Here is a 12,233-nt window from a genome sequence, read left to right as displayed (position 1 = left end):
GGTTTAAATAGAGACACGACACCCACATCACGATCTACGTCGCCACTATGGTAAACTTTGAGTTTTTGACCATTTACAGTCCAACTCTCTTGTGACTTTGGATCCTCGATCACAATGGCTCCATAATTGCGCACCTCTTTGACAACGAACGGTCCTGACCATTTTGACTTCGACTTACCAGGGAATAACTTCAACCTTGATTTGAAAAGCAATACCATTTGTTCGACATGAAACTCCTTGTGACGGACCTTTCCATCATGGTATTTCTCTTCAATTTCATCATTTCAGAAAGAATCATGCTTGTCATTTGGATGCTTCATAGCTTCAAAAAGATTAAAGATCACCTCTTCGTCTTGCACTCTCACCTTCATTAGTCCATCATCTACGTCAATCATCATCCGGGCTGTTTTCATGAATGGTCTTCCAAGAATTAGAGGAACATCATGATCCTCATCCATCTCTACTATCACGAAATCTACCGGAAACAAGAATTTGTCCACTTTCACTAACATGTCTTTAGCAATTCCGTATGGTGAAGTGGTAGACTTGTCGGCCAGTTGTAACGTCATCCTTGTCGATTTGATCTCAACATTTCCCAATCTTTTAATAATGGAGAGGGGGATTAAATTGATGCTAGACCCCAAGTCAATCAAACCATTACCAATGTATGTGCTTCCAATGGTTACCGGTAAGACGACTCGGCCCGAATCAGATTCCTTCCTTGGGAGGGTCTTTTGAATTATGGCACTACAACGTGCATCAAGCAAGATGGTTTCGTCTTCCACGTGTCTCCTCTTCTTTGTAAGAATGTCCTTCATGAACTTAGCATACCGTGGCATTTGTTCTAATGCATCAGCAAATGGAATGTTGATTTGGAGTTGCTTGAAGATGTCCATGAACCGTGCATAATGTCTAGCATTATCCTTCTTTGATGGTGCGTGCGGATAGGGTAGATGTTGAACTGGAATGACATTCACTCCTTTGTCTCTTGTTTTCTTTTCTCTTGGTTTAATTTCCTTCCTCATTTCCGCTTCACACTGCTGTTCTTCCATCAATTGCTGATTCTGCTGTTTTCGCGGTGCGAAGGGAGGTCGCGGCGCGAACTGAGCAGTTTCTGCCACTTTCTCCTTCCCACAAGCCACATCCTCATTTTCCAGCACAACATCCATATCATTCTCAACTGTAATTTCCTCACCTTTTTTACTTGTCAACTCTCTACCGCTTCTAGTAAAAATTGCTTTACAATGCTCCTTTGGATTGGGTTGAGTGTTAGCGGAGAAAGAAGATCCTGCGTTTTGTTCCGACAGTTGCTTTGCAAGTTGGCCTACTTGAGTTTCTAGATTTTTAATTGCTTCTTCGTTACTCTTCTGATTTGCCATGGAAGCTTGCATGAATTTTTGAAGAGTATCCTCTAGCTTGGAACTTCCTCCTTGCGACTGCTGTCCTTGAGAATTTGGATGTTGGTAAGGACTTTGCTGCTGAAAATTTTGATTGTTGAACCTTGATGGTTGATAACCTTGATTGTTCCTTTGATAGCCTTGATTTTGATTGTTCACATAGCTTACTTCTTCCAGTGGAGGACAAAAACCAGTAGGGTGATCTCCTTGACATAATTCGTAACATGCTACTTGATGTCGAACTTGAGATCCTTGAATTTCCTTCATTTGCTGTGGAAGCTTGGCCATTTGTTGAGTAAGCAACTCCACTTGTTGAGAGAGTAGCTTGTTTTGAGCAAGAATGGCGTCATTGGTATTTAACTCAAGAACTCCCGGTTTACGTTGTGACGGGCTACGGTCATGTTGACTTTGGCGATCATTGAGTGCCATCCGATCAATAATGACTTTAGCTTCTTCCGCATTCTTTGACATAAGAGAGCCACCCGCGGTAGCATCCAAAAGTGTTCTGTGAGTTGATTGGAGCCCATGTAGAAAAATATGGATTTGAGTGAGCTCATCAAAACCATGACCCTTACATTTTCTCAGCATTGACTTGAATCTTTCCCAAGCCTCATTTAAAGATTCGTTGCCTCCTTGAGTGAATACCACAATAGCCGTCTTGGCTTCCATGAATCGGGATTGAGGGAAGTATCTTTCTAGGAACTTTTCCTCTAGTAAATTCCAATCCGTCATCACTCTCGGTGCTTGATCAAGGTACCACTCTTTTGCCTTTCCCACTAAGGAGTGTGGGAACATCCTCTTGAATAGTGCCTCTTCACCCGTTTCATCTATTCCCGTAGAACCCGCAATCTCATAAAATTTGATGAGATGGGTGTACGGATCTTCATGATCCATTCCGGTGAATGGATTTGCGTAGAGAAGTTGGAGGATTCCGGTCTTCATCTCCGTATTTCTTCCTCCACGGGCAAATTGAGCATTTCTTCTTGGACTATTAGCGGACATTTCGATACGATTGTCATTCGCCATGTTTCCGTCACAAGCCTCTACAACCACTTCTTCGATTGGAACAAGTGCAAAAGTAGATGCTTCTTCTCTCCGGTTCCTCTCTTCGGCTAGTTTCCTTCTTCTTCGAGTTTTGCTATTGAGCTTCCGAAGTGTTCTTTCAATTTCAGGATCGAATTGAAGTTGCTCCTCGGTTACTTTTCCTCGCATACACTAGAATCTACAAAACTAACAAACCAAGTGAAACAAAAGAGGGATAGTAATAATTGTAACACAACTTAAAACAAAGAATTATTGCAATGCTTGTAATATCGACACCAATCCCCGGCAACGGCGCCAATTTGTTGAACTGTATATATTCGGCAAATATTTTTGTATCGTATCCACAGAGATTGGTTGATATTACCGCCGTTCTATAATCCAAATGTTATAAGTTTAGAAAGTAACAAGGTTGTTTTGTTTGGAAAAATATCTTGTGAGTAAAGATTACTAAAAACTGTAAAATGGTTTTAGTCAAATATAAAAGCTTGGCAAGATTGGAGTTCACTATTTCAAATGTTTATGATTTCTTATGATAAATAAATAGTTTCAAGATTATTGATGATGTTCAAGTATCCTCTCAAAGTCATTTATGTCTAAATGATATCGTGATAATCACTATATTGATCCTTAGACGATCTCTCCACCTAACTATCAATATAGCAATCTTTAATGTTTAATACCAAAGAAGAGTAATGAATAAATCTATCTCTACAACTTATTCACTACTTGAAAATCTGTTTTATGTCTAAACTCAAGTAATCTCTCTCGACAACTACTCAAATCTGGTTTTCAACTTAGAGCAAAAACAGTATTCAATACATCAACAATCTTTATCATATATATAAATCAAAGTGAATGCATAAACAGATGAGAATAGCTACTACCTCCAATCTTGACAAAAGGGAGTTTAGCTCCTCATCACCATTGTTACAAAGCAGAATGTTAAAGAAGAGAAAACTCTGTTTTCTCCCTTACAAAAAGCTCTCAATATCAATGTGTGAATGATTAATGAATCAATGTGAATAATGTGTTTTTCTCTCCTAAAAGAGTTGACATTTCCTTAATTGATCATTTCCATCCAAAGCAGAAAAGCTATCCCAAGGCAGACACCAAAATGGCAAAACCAGCTGGCCTTCAAAACAACACTTTTGACCCAAAAATCAGTTTGCTGGATTCGCAGGGTTCGCGGGGCGAACTTTGTTCGTGAGGCGAACTTTGTTCGCGAGGCGAACTGATGCTGTCTCATTCAGTTCGCGGGGCGAACTTTGTTCGCGGGGCGAACTGAAGCTGCCTCAGTTTCCTTGCTTTGCAAGCTTCATCCAAAATCTTCCATATTATGATGCTTCAATCCAAAGCTTTCTCATCCAAAAATTCTATAAAACTAACAAAAATGTGAAATAACTATTCAAAACAAAATAAATTAAACATAATTGCATTTATACGAATTGATAAGAATAAAAAGTGTGTAATTACATCAAAACTTGGTAAAAGGGACCAATAAAATGATATAAAAAGTAGTACCAATTGGTACCTAACACTCATCCATGCTGTCGCCCTACAACTTCTTTCTTGGTACTCAATTGAAGAAGACATCAACAAATTATTAGTCCAAATCAATATATGAATACAAAGTATTATTCCATCAACAAAGTATTAAGTCAGCAGCCTGTTCGGCTTATGTGTTTAGTGCGAAGTGCCAACATTTTAGTCTTGTTTGGAAGTTGGTTCAAGGAGCAGCTAGTTGGTTTATGTGCCAACATTTTAGTTTGGGTCTGGTTTAAAGTAAAGTGGGTGGGTGGATATGGTACTGGTGTCTATTTTTCTGCTATAGTAGTTTGTTATTGTGGTCAATGCATAATTCTAGTTAATATATATCATTGTTTTGCTGCTAAAAAAAAGGTGAATATGCTAAAGACTTTAAATACTCAAATTCAAATTGCAAAACTGCCATTACCACAATCAAATCATCATCACACTAAAATGTTCAATGAGCACAAATCAAAATGTTTTTCAATTAAAAATAAAATTCTAGAAAAATAAAACATAACATAAGAATTATTTGTTAACAATTATAATTATAAAAGTTATATTATAACTATTTAAAATATTTAATAATTACAACACATACAATATAACTAAAACATTAAAATTAAGAGAAAAATTAAATAAAATTAAGTGTAAAGAGATAAACATTAAAACTTGAGGAGTAAAATTATAAATAAATTTAAGTATAATATATTTTTAAAAAAAGAGATGATAATTTATAATTAAAAGAATAATTAAATTAATAAAAAAAGAATAGAAAAATATGTTACAATTATTATGCAATTGAAGTGAGTAGTAAAAGAAGTGTACCAACTTGTTTCATTTCAAGGAGATTTGCAGATCAACACAAGTCAGAACATTACTCTAACTGGGAAATTCTGCTTTGCAGCTCTTGCCATTTTTTGCTATCAACAATGACATCCCTTCATTATCATATTCTTCTTCTTATTCTTCAATTCTTCGCATGTTATCACTTCTGTTTGCAACCCTTCATTATCATATTCTTCTTCTTCTTCTTCTTCTTCCTTTCTTCGCATTTTATCACTTCTATTTGCAACCCTTCATTTCCTCTACATTTCCTCTACGTTTTCTCTCATGGATTCCAAGAAATAACTCTCACGCTCTCCATCTTACCCCTTTGTTATTACCCATTACCCACCACCACCACCACCTCATCCAACTTCCCCTCATATTTCTCCACCTTCTCCTCCGACGACTTCCACTCCTCTTGCCATTAACATTTGACTCATCTTATGTGTCATTTTTGTTGGTGTAGTCGTTCTTATCATCTTGGTAATTGTTTGGATACTAATTTACCGGAGAAGAAGATTTATAACTAAACAAAAGGAGCTCAATGAAAACACGACAAGTACTACAAACGAAGTCGCAACAACATCAAACATAATATCAAGAAGAGAGTACCAGTACCTTCTCACTCTCTCTGAAATGGAAGAAAGCACCAATTATTTAGATGAATCTCTCGTTATTGGAGTAGGAGGATTTGTCAAAGTGTATAGGGGAGAATTGAGGGATGGAAGAAAGGTGGTTGTAAAGAGAGGGAGTAGAACTTCTCATTAGGGCATAGAAGAGTTTATGGATGAAGTAGAAACCCTATTTAAATTCCTCCATGGGAAATTAGTGTCATTGATCAGTTACTACGTGACCAGAAACACGAGTTAATCTTGGTTTATGAGTTCCTTGAAAAAGGAACTTTGAGAAGTCATTTGTATGGTTTTAGTCTTCAAAGTTTATCATGGAATGAAAGATTGAATGTGTGCATTGGAGCGGAAAAATGACTCAATTATCTACACAGGGCTTATCCTACCGCCGTCATTCATTGGGACGTGAAATCAATGAACATTTTATTCGACGGAAATCTCAATGCCAAAGTAGGATACTTTGGCATATCAAGAACGGGTCCTAGAGTCCATGAGACGCACGTCAGCACCGATGTCAAGGGAACTTTTGGATACCTCGATCCCGAGTATTTTATGCGAGAGAAACTTACAGTAAAATATTATGTTTATTCATTTGGAGTAGTCCTCATTGAAATACTGTGTGCAAGGCCGGTCATTGATCCATCACTTCCTAGTGATACGTTCAATTTGAAAGATTGGGCGATCAATTATATTCAAAAAGGGCTGTCAGAGCAAATCACCGTACACATTTGATTATAAGGGATATTAATCTTGATTCCCTAAAGAGGTTTATGGAAATAACATAAAGATACATTGCAGATTGCGGTGCTGACAGCCCCTCCATGAAGGATGTTTTGTGGAATTTGGAGTGTTGCCTTCAATTTCAAGAAGCTGCTCTTCATGGTTCAACTACCGAAGATAATTCCGAAAGTATAGTGGAACTTGCTACATAGTATACAACAACTGACTTTTCTTTGACAAGAGTATTCTCAGGGTCAGTAATATCGGACGAGGGTATGTGATGTTTTTTATCTTCTTGATTTGTTCTAATATTATCTTTCTCTTTAGGTTAGCACAACTTTGTTTTGATATTACAAATACATACATGTTTTTTCTTTAGGTTAGCACAACTTTGTTCTGATATTACATATACATACATGTTTTCTCTTTAGGTTAGCACAACTTTGTTCTGATATTAAAGATACATTACATGTTTTCTTTCTGATATTATTCGTCCTCATTTACTTTGTGATAATATCAAAGAGAGAGTAGTCTTGTAGGGAGGTTTATTGATTTCCTATCTTTTTGGTGTCAGCGAGGAATTTCTCTTGCGTGGCTCTCACGTCTATGGACCCTCCCATGTGATTCCCATAAATTCCATCTAGGCGGCCCATATGCTGGACAAGAGCGTCCTAGCCTAGGGATTACCAAATATAAGACTATAGTTCTCATTGTAGAAGCAATTGAAGTTTCAACTTCATAACCACTCTCCAGGTCAGTCGTTTTATCGCTCATACTGACTAGAAAATAGGAAATCTTAAAGATAAAGTTTGAGTTAAAGTGGTACCTAATTTTAGGAGATTAGTGAAGCTAGAGTAATGGAAGAATGAGAAAGCTTTAAGTGAATCATTGAATCGCTTCCGGTGATACTCTCAAGGAAGAAGGAATGGAGATGCTTTTTGAAAAATAACGGTCACTTTAAATGCTAAATGTTGTGAAAGCTTCCAAATACCCGACTCACCCTATTTATAAGCAACAAAAACGGAAGGATAAATACCAACTATAGAAAGAAATCACAAGATTAACGACTAGATTTCCACTCATAGATACACGCAAACTAGAGTGTACTCAAATAATTTGTAAATTGTGTCATACCTTAGATGGTCATTGTTTACTGTGGAAATTGGTAAATAACCGCTGGTCCTCCCTAGGCCTTAAAACTAAGGGTTACTTGCAGGATCGACCGGTTGATCCTAAGACATGTGCTAGTGCAATTGTGGCTTATTCAATTCGACAAAACAACTTTGTGAGGAACGGTTCCTGACAAAGTATTGAACAAGCGCATGTTTTTTCCACACGAAAGGTTTAAATGATGTTATAGCCTATGGGTGACTCGTGACCGACAACACTACAACATTCAAAAGACGTACACGACGAACACGCTTTTGGTGAACTCTATTATCGTAATAGAATCAGTGTCGACGACGTAGACGACAACGTAAAGTGATAACTCAAAAGTAAATGAAATTAAAATAAAATGTTCAATGGGAACAATTGAAAAGTAAGGAAGTTGCATTGAAATAAATGTGGTGATTCACGTACATAGCACTCTTAAAAACTCTTGCTTCCTCGCGCTGGGAATGAGAAGTTTTTTACAAGTGATTTTAGTACAAGGTGAACACCTCGAGCCCCTCGTGGGATATCCTATTTATACTAAACCAAAGAAACTGCCTACAGGCCAAAAACTCCTAAAAAATAGCAGACGTCGTGCCACACGATCTGCAACTGCTCTATACACGTTCTGCAAATTGATCCATATTCTAGAGCCTATTCTTCTTGTAACTGCTAGTCATTTTCAATTTCAAACTTCTCCCGGCCAGGTATTTAGGTCGACCATGTCTTCTATGTGTTTGACACACAACCCAAAATTCCTTAAGTCCCAATCTTCATTTCAGTCGACAGAATGGGTTTTCGACCGAACGTGATTCTTCTGTCGGTTTCATCTCCTGGTGACTTATGTTTTTCTCAACTCTTGCTTATCTTAGGTACATCTCCACCCCTTGATGGGGTATAAACCTTAAATTCATAAGGCACTTTCATTTATTACGCCTTCAACATGCCTTATAGATTTCTTGTGGTAACATCACGCCACTACACGTGTCAGGAATGGGCGGCGAAGCATTTCAATAATGGAACCACATTAAAATCGAATGTTCCTTGTTAAGTTTTCAAAAATGATCGCAAGTGTTTCAGTTTCATTCCATATCGAATCACGTCATGGAGGACGGTCACAGGTACTTAAGACTTCCCTCATCTTCTTCAGTGCTCGGTAAAGCCTTGGAGGTAACTGTTCTGGACCAGTCAAAGGCGTGCTTATGACTGAAAATGTGCTTACCGCTATAACTTCCTTCTCGCTTCCATGTGTCTGCAGACGTAGGAGCATGGGTATACGTGTCGAAACAGAGGGTCAGACGTTCACTCTTCCTTTTCTCAGGGTTTAACCCTTATAAAACCCTTATTTCTTCTTCTTCTTTCCTTTTTTCGCCCTTTGCTTTAGTAAACGATAATCACCTGCACTCTGTTTTAGTGAAAAGAACAACCCTTCTTCTCCAAACCTTCAACTTCTTCCATGGCTAGCTCAAGTAAAAGCAAAACATTTCCCTCCGCTGCGAAGATCGCACAGCCACTCACCATTGATGGCAAGGAGTACGTTCCTGAACCTCCATTTGCAGAAGAGAAAGCAAAAATCTGGCGTTCCCAGGTATTGATTCCTTTCTCCTTGGCTAACGAACCTTTAGCATTTTTAGGTCCTCTTCCAAAAAATCGTCATCCTGAGATAACCAAAACAGATTCCTTTTTCCCCACCAGTCATCTCTCTGAACCTCTTGTTTCTTCCTAAAAACCTTTTTCCCTTTGTTATGTCGACAGGAATTTTAGGACTGCTCCTCCCAAGAACTGTCCTAAGTTTTGCGCCTGGATGGATCGATTAGAAACAGAGAAAATCGACCATTGGAAAAGGACAGGTATCTATACCCTTCTACAGATTGCCCGTTATGGTCCTCCTCAATCTTGTGGCATGTTACTGGCTGCCCTCCAATTTTGGGATAGTTTGACCAATTCTTTCCATACCAAGTGTTGCATGATTACGCCGACACTCTTGGATATTGCTGCCATCACCGGCTTAAAACCGACTGACGAAGTCTTCGACTGTGAAGCCGTAGCACTAATCTCTCTGCGGTTTGACGTTGGTGACTCTCGCAAGCCGACCTACAACAATTTTATTGATCACCATGCCACCTCTTCAGGCCCTGTGACCACCGAAGAACACGTGGCTTTCCTTCCACTCTGGGTCAATTAATTTTGGCCTCTCTTTATGAATCTCTGTCTGAAGTTGTCTGTCAAATCAAACTATTTGACCCTGAGAATTCAAAGAAGAAAAATGTTTTGGTCTATGGACCATTTTGGTTCTTACAACTGTAGCTCAACGCCACTTTCTCTAAAGATATAGCACCCTATGGGATGAGAAGGGTTGTGTCTCCCCTAGAAGAACGACACCTCATTTGGAAGCGACTGATCCCTTTGACGCCCATCGACAAAACTTTTCCTGACGTCAAGGTGTTTCGCCTCTTGTTCACCATCATGCTGACCCGCGCCGACTTTCTTCCTTCTATGGCCCGTTTTAGCCGTCAAACTGAGGGTCCTGAATGGCTCACCAGGGCTTTTCCTCTGACTGAAGATGAACATAAAAATGAAACCTTCCTTATCTGGAGACGTCTTCTGGTCCCCCGATTTTTGTCGGCTGTAACCTCCGGCAGCAACCCTGGCCTAGTTGCTTACCAACCTAACTTGGTAGCCAGATAATTTGGCCTTTGTCAATTTATTCCCAAGTCCCTGTATTCTTCTCCTGACTTACTCATAAACATCCTTTGTGATCAACCCTGGAGTATGATCCAAGAAGATCTTGAGACCCTTTGGGAAAACCGAACAAAGCTCCATTCCACTCTCTTTCAACCAGCCTTCTTCTGCACCAAAGAGTTTGATGATTGATGGCAGTCGTATCTTGTTGTTTACATTGGCGCTCCTGAGGCCAAAATATCTGAACTAACTCAGGATCTTGTTTGTTTGCAGGCAAAATCGACCAAGTGTAAGGCTCTCTATGTCAAACAAATTTGCGCTTTTCAGAACTATTTCCAAGTTGTGTATCGACCTGATAATCTTTGTCGGACCATCTTTGAGGCCACGTCCGAATTAAAGGAGAAGGTAACTGACAGGCTCCCAAAACTTAAAATCCCTGGTTACGCGTGTAAGACCCTAATTTTGACCCTAAGATCCCTCATGGCATCATAACATTGCATTTACATTGCCTCAAGGATCATAAGCATCTTGACTCCTTATCTTTGGTTGGGACCTCTTGTGAGGTGGTTTAAGATCACCAAGCATACTTGAATTGTATATCATTGCTTCTCTCATTTTATTCACTAACCAAAAGCACAAAAATATGTCACTAACATCTCTTGTTTGTAGCTTGAGCAGTCACAAGGTCTAAAGCTTCTAGGAGATCTTACGTGCATTAATATGGTCAAGAGAAGATAAAAGCAAGCATGGATATGGTTCTCAAAGCTCTCATCCATCAAATATGCCTCCCAAGTATCTCAATTCATCATTTTGATCAAAGCAAATCAAGGGGGCTTGAGGCTTGTTCCACAAGGAAACCCTAATTCATCTGTCCATCAACTGTGCCTTGTTCATGAAGCAACCTCAGCCCATGGTAAAATACAATCAAGGTAAGTTCTTTAATTCATCATTTCATGCATATTTTAACTTATTTGAGTGTCCTCAATCATCAATTCATCAAGATATGAGGTTTGGACTTGAGAAGTTGATCAGTCAATTCATCTAATTATTTTGAAATGCACTGAGACCTAACTTTTTATGCGTTTGTCAAATGGAGATGACCGCAAAATAGAAAATGTTCTTAAGGACTATATTAACAACTGTCATGTTCATCAAAATTTTAGTTGAAGCATGGAAGGTCATCATCCATTCTAAGACATTATAGGTCATTTTGACTGAAACCCTAATTTTGGGTCAATTTCCCAAGGATATAAATCCTTCATTTTTCATGATTTTGAGGTGGGATCAAATGAATTGGAAAGATTAAGATGTCTACTTCAAATGTTATGTTTAGAAAAATTTCAAAATCTCAAAATAAATACATGTGATAATGCAAAACATTATAGGTCACTTTGGACCAAATGCATTGAAATGTGAAAAAGTCCAACTTCAAGTGCCCATAACTTCTTCATAAAAAATCCATATTATGCAAATTCTAAGTCCAAATTGATTACCATAAAAATATCTACAACTTTCATGTTGAAGATGTTGTCATTTGGAGCTTGCATCATTGAAACAGAAGAGCTTGAACTTTGGCCAATTTTGAAAATTTCACATATGCATGTTTTGCACCCTACACTTCAAGCTCAATTTTAATTGATTTCCAAGGCCCAAATGGAGTTTTGATCAACATAACATTTGTTACTTATGCAATAATCTTTCCAACCATTACTCATAAGGTTGCATTTTGATTTTGGACATGGCATTTTCGAAGGCTTCAATGAAATAGTGCATTTTGTGAAAATCATTTCAATTGCCATGCATGAGCTCATACAGTCCAATCTGCACGTCCATTCTCATTCCCTTTGACAAAAGCTTGCAATTTCAAGTGGAATTGGGCCCTCCATGCCCCTGTACAGGCCCGTGCATGGAGGCCCTTTCCATCCATGCACACAATTTGATCATGCAACTCAGCCTTGCTCAGCTATAAATATAATGCCTTGGCCTCTCATTTCTTCAACCTTAAGGCGCCCCAATTGCTGCCGAACTCAAAACTCAACCCTCACTAAAGTAACTATTTCATTTCTCTTTAATTTTTCAGATCTGAATTTTGATTTCCTTGATCAATCTTCAGATCTCAAAGTTCCTAAACCTTCTCGTCTTGATCCATAGTGCTAACTGTTTGCAAAAGAATCCAAAGACCTTGACTCAAATCCTTGTAATTCAAAGGTTTACTTCAACTGTTATTTTCTTAGAACCAGCTCATATATTGCTC

At 38.4% G+C, this 12,233-nt stretch overlaps 1 pseudogene; it reads left to right on the top strand.

Annotated features, from left to right (window-relative positions):
• The first annotated feature begins 5,432 nt into the window (after nucleotides 1-5,432).
• Nucleotides 5,433-6,357, top strand: LOC127122472 (receptor-like protein kinase HERK 1; annotated as a pseudogene).
• The last annotated feature ends 5,876 nt before the right edge of the window (nucleotides 6,358-12,233 follow it).

The sequence above is a fragment of the Lathyrus oleraceus genome, chromosome 2 (assembly GCF_024323335.1).
Source record: "Lathyrus oleraceus cultivar Zhongwan6 chromosome 2, CAAS_Psat_ZW6_1.0, whole genome shotgun sequence".
Lineage (NCBI taxonomy): Eukaryota > Viridiplantae > Streptophyta > Magnoliopsida > Fabales > Fabaceae > Lathyrus > Lathyrus oleraceus.
The sequence above is the reverse complement of the archived record's forward strand: the minus strand, read 5'-3'. Positions and strand labels throughout refer to the sequence as shown.